The sequence below is a fragment of the Mesoplodon densirostris genome, chromosome 2 (assembly GCF_025265405.1).
Source record: "Mesoplodon densirostris isolate mMesDen1 chromosome 2, mMesDen1 primary haplotype, whole genome shotgun sequence".
Classification (NCBI taxonomy): Eukaryota; Metazoa; Chordata; class Mammalia; order Artiodactyla; family Ziphiidae; genus Mesoplodon; species Mesoplodon densirostris.
Genome location: NC_082662.1, coordinates 152,723,419 through 152,728,659, shown reverse-complemented (window position 1 = coordinate 152,728,659; position 5,241 = coordinate 152,723,419).

The following is a 5,241-nucleotide window of genomic DNA, read 5'->3' as shown; positions in this document are numbered from 1 at the left end:
TTTGAATTATGGTTTTCTCAGGGTATATGCCCAGTAGTGGGATTGCTGGTTCATATGGCAATTCTACTTTTAGTTTTTTAAGCAACCTCTATACTGTTCTCCATAGTACCTGTATCAATTTACATTCCCACCAACAGTGCAAGAAGTTTCCCTTTTCTCCACACCCTCCCCAGCATTTGTTGTTTGTAGATTTTCTGATGATGCCCATTCTAACAGGTGTGGTGAGACCTCATTGTAGTTTTGATTTGCATTTCTCTAATAATTAGTGATGTTGAGCAGCTTTTCATGTGCCTCTTGGCCATCCATATGTCTTCTTTGGAGAAATGTCTATTTAGGTCTTCTGCCCATTTTTGGATTGGGCTGTTTGTTTCTTTAATATTGAGCTGCATGAACTGTTTATATATTTGAAGATTAATCCTTTGTCAGTTGATTTGTTTGCAAATATTTTCTCCCATTCTGAGGGTTGTCTTTTCATTGTGTTTATAGTTTCCTTTGCTGTGCAAAAGCTTTTAAATTTCATTACATCCCATTTGTTTATTTTTGTTTTTATTTTCATTACTCTAGGAGGTGAGTCAAAAAAGATCTTGCTGTGATTTATCTCAAAGAGTGTTCTTCCTATGTTTTCCTCTAAGAGTTTTATAGTGTCCAGTCTTACATTTAGGTCTTTAATCCATTTTGAGTTTTTTTTTTGTGTATTGTGTTAGGGAGTGTTCTAATTTCATTTTTTACACATAACTGTCCAGTTTTCCCAGCACAACTTATTGACGACACTGTCTTTTCTCCACTGTATATCCTCTCCTCCTTTGTCATAGATTAGTTGACCATAGGTGTGTATGTTTATCTCTGGGCTTTCTATCCTCTTCCATTGATCTATATTTCTGTTTTTGTGCCAGTACCATACTGTCTTGATTACTGTAGCTTTGTGGTATAGTTTGAAGTTGGGGAGCCTAATTCCTCCAACTCTGTTTTTCTTTCTCAAGATTCCTTTGGCTATTCGGGGTCTTTTGTGACTTCATACAAATTTTAAGAGTTTTCATTCTAGTTCTGTAAAAACTACCACTGGTAATTTGATAGGGATTGCATTGAATCTGTAGATTGCTTTGGGTAGTATAGTCATTTTCACAATATTGATTCTTCCAATCCAAGAACATGGTATATCTCTCCATCTGTTTGTGTCATCTTTGATTTCTTTCATCAGTGTGTTATAATTTTCTGATAAAGGTCTTTTACCTCCTTAGGTAGGTTTATTCCTGGGTATTTTATTCCTTTTGTTGCAATGGTGAATAGGACTGTTTCCTTAATTTCTCTTTCTCATCTTTCATTATTTGTGTATAGGAATGCAAGAGATTTCTGTGCATTAATTTTGTATCCTGCAACTTTACCAAATTCATTGAAGAGCTCTAGTAGTTTTCTGGTGGCATCTTTAGGATTATCTATGTTTAGTATCATGTCATCTGCAAACAGTGACAGCTTTACTTCTTCGTTTCCAATTTGGATTCCTTTTATTTCTTTTTCTTCTCTGATTGCCATGGCTAGGACTTCCAAAACTATGTTGAATAATAGTGGAGAGAGTGGACATCCTTATCTTGTTCCTGACCTTAGAGGAAATGCTTTCAGTTTTTCACCATTGAGAATATCGTTTGCTGTGGGTTTGTCGTATATGGCCTTCATGATGTTGAGGTAGGTTCCCTCTATGCCCACTTTCTGGAGAGTTTTTATCATAAATGGGTGTTGAATTTTGTCAAAAGTATTTTCTACATCTATTGAGATGATCATATGGTTTTTATTCTTCAGTTTGTTAATATAGTATATCACATTGATTGATTTGCATATATTGAAGAATCCTTGCATCCCTGGGATAAATCCCACTTGATCATGGTGTATGATCCTTTTAATGTGTTGTTGGATTCTGTTTGTTAGTATTTTGTTGATGATTTTCTCATCTATATTCATCAGTGATATTGGTCTGTAATTTTCTTTTTTTGTAGTATTTTTGTCTGGTTTTGGTGTCAGGGTAATTGTGGCCTTGTAGAATGAGTTTGGCACTTTTCCTTCCTCCGCAATTTTTTGGAAGAGTTTGAGAAGGATGGGTGTTAGCTCTTCTCTAAATGGTTGATAGAATTTGCCTGTGAAGCCATCTGGTCCTGGACTTTTGTTTGTTGGGAGATTTTTAATCCCAGTTTCAATTTCATTACTTGTGACTGGTCTGTTCATATTTTCTGTTTCTTCCTGGTTCAGTCTTGGAAGGTTATACCTTTCTAAGAATTTGTCCATTTCTTCCAGGTTGTCCATTTTATTGGCATAGAGTTTCTTGTAGTCTCTAGGATGTGTTGTATTCCTGCAGTGTCCATTGTAACTTCTCCTTTTTCATTTCTAATTTTATTGATTTGAGTCCTCTCCCTCTTTTTCTTGATGAGTCTGGCTAAAGGCTTATCAATTTTGTTTATCTTCTCAAAGAACCAGCTTTTAGTTTAATTGATCTTTGCTATTGTGTTCTTTGTTTCTATTTCATTTATTTCTGCTTTGATCTTTATGATTTCTTTCCTTCTGGGTTTTGTTTGTTCTTCTTTCTCTAGTTCCTTTAGGTGTAAGGTTAGATCGTTTATGTGAGGTTTTTCTTGTTTCTTGAGGTAGGATTGTATAGCTATAAACTTCCCTCTTAGAACTGCTTTTGCTGCGTCCCATAGGTTTTGGATTGTTGTGTTTTCATTGTCATTTTTCTCTAGGCATTTTTTGATTTCCTCTTTGATTTCTTCAGTGATCTCTTGGTTATTTAGTTACATATAGTTTAGCCTCCATGTGTTTGTGTTTTTTTCATTTTTTTCCCTATAATTGATTTCTAATCTCATAGTGTTGTGGTTGGAAAAGACACTTGGTATGATTTCAATTTTTTAAAATTTACCAGGGCTTGTGTTGTGACCCAAGATGTGATCTATTCTGGAGAATGTTCCATTTGCACTTGAGAAGAAAGTGTAATCTTCTGTTTTCACATGGAATGTCCTATATATATCAATTAAATCTATCTGGTCTATTGTGTCATTTAAAGCTTGTGTTTCTTTATTAATTTTCTGTTTGGATGATCTGTCCATTGGTATACGTGAAGTGTTATGTGTTTTCTTATTAATTTTCTGTTTGGATGATCTGTCCATTGGTGTAAGTGAAGTGTTAAAGTCCCCCACTATTATTGCATTACTATTGATTTCCTTTTTTATAGCTGTTAGCATTTGCCTTATGTATTGAGGGGCTCCTATGTTAGGTGCATATATATTTATAATTGTTATATCTTCTTCTTGGATTGATCCCTTGATCATTATGTAGTGTCCTTCCTTGTTTCTTGTAATATTCTTTATTTTAAAACCTATTTTAGGGCTTCCCTGGTGGCGCAGTGGTTGAGAGTCCGCCTGCCGATGCAGGGAACACGGGTTCATGCCCCAGTCTGGGAAGATTCCACATGCCACGGAGCGGCTGGGCCTGTGGGCCATGGCCGCTGAGCCTGCATGTCCGGAGCCTGTGCTCTGCAACGGGAGAGGCCACAACAGTGAGAGGCCCACGTACTGCAAAAAAAAAAAAAAAACCTATTTTATCTGATATGAGTATAGCTATTCCAGCTTTCTTTTGATTTCCATTTGCATGGAATATCTTTTTCCGTCCCCTCACGTTCAGTCTGTATGTATCCCTAGATGTGAAGTGGGCCTCTTGCAGACAGCATATAGATGGGTCTTGTTTTTGTAACCATTCAGTGAGCCTGTGTCTTTTAGTTGGAGCATTTAATCCATTCACACTTAAGGTAATTATCAATATGTATGTTCCTATTACCATTTTCTTATTTTTCTTGTGTTTGTTTTTGTAGGTCCTTTTCTCCTCTTGTGTTTCCCACTTAGAGAAGTTCCTTTAGCATTTGTTGTAGAGCTGGTTTGCTGGTGCTGCATTCTCTTAGGTTTTGCTTGTCTGTAAACTTTTGATTTCTCCATCAAATCTGAATGAGATCATTGCCAGGTATAGTAATCTTGTTTGTAGGTATTTCCCTTTCATCACTCTAAATATATTTTGCTACTCCCTTCTGGCTTGTAGAGTTTCTGCTGAGAAATCAGCTGTTAACCTTATCGGAGTTCCCTTGTATGTTATTTGTCATTTTCCCCCTGTTGCTTTTAATAATTTTGCTTTGTCTTTAATTTTTGCTAATTTGATTACTATGTGTCTAGGCGTGTTTCTCCTTGGGTTTATCTTGCCTGGGACTTGCTGCGCTTCCTGGACTTAGGTGGCTATTTCCTTTCCCATGTTAGGGAAGTTTTTGACTAAAATCTCTTCAAATATTTTCTCAGGTCCTTTCTCTCTCTCTTCTCCTTCTGGGACCCCTATAATGCGAATGTTGATGCATTTAATGTTGTCCTGGAGGTCTCTTAGGCTGTCTTCATTTCTTCTGTTCCATGGCAGTGAATTCCACCATTTTGTCTTCCAAGTTTCTTACCCGTTCTTCTGCCCCAGTTATTCTGCTATTGATTCCTTCTAGTGTATTTTTCATATTGGTTATTGTATTGTTCATCTCTGTTTGTTGTTCTTTAATTCTTCTAGGTGTTCTTTAATTCTTCTAAGTGTTTGTTCTTTACTTCTTCTAGGTCTTTGTTAAACATTTCTCGCATCTTCTCCATCTTTGCCTCCATTCTTTTTCTGAGGTCCTGGATCATCTTCACTATCATTATTTTGAATTTTTTTCTGGAAGGTTGCCTGTCTCCACTTCATTTAGTTGTTTTTCTGGGGTTTTATCTTGTTCCTTCATCTGATACAAAGTCCTGTACCTTTTCATTTTGTCTGTCTTTCTGTGAATGTTGTTTTCATTCCACAGGCTGCAGGATTGTAGTTCTTCTTGCTTCTGCTGTCTGCCCTCTGGTGGATGAGCCTATCTAAGAGGTTTGTGGAAGCTTCCTGATGGGAGAGACTGGTGGTGGGTAGAGCTGGGTGTTGTTCTGGTGGCAGAGCTCAGTAAAACTTTAATCCACTTGTCTGCTGATGGGTGGGGCTGGGTTCCCTCCCTGTTGGTTGCTTGGCCTGAGGCGACCCAGCACTAGAGGCTACAGGCTCTTTGGTGGGGCTAATGGCAGACTCCGGGAGGGCTCATTCCAAGGAGTACTTTCCAGAACTTCTGCTGCCAGTGTTCTTGTCCCCACCATGAGCCACAGCTACCCTCTGCCTCTGCAGGAGACCCTCCAACACTAGCAGGTAGGTCTGGTTCAGTCTCCTATG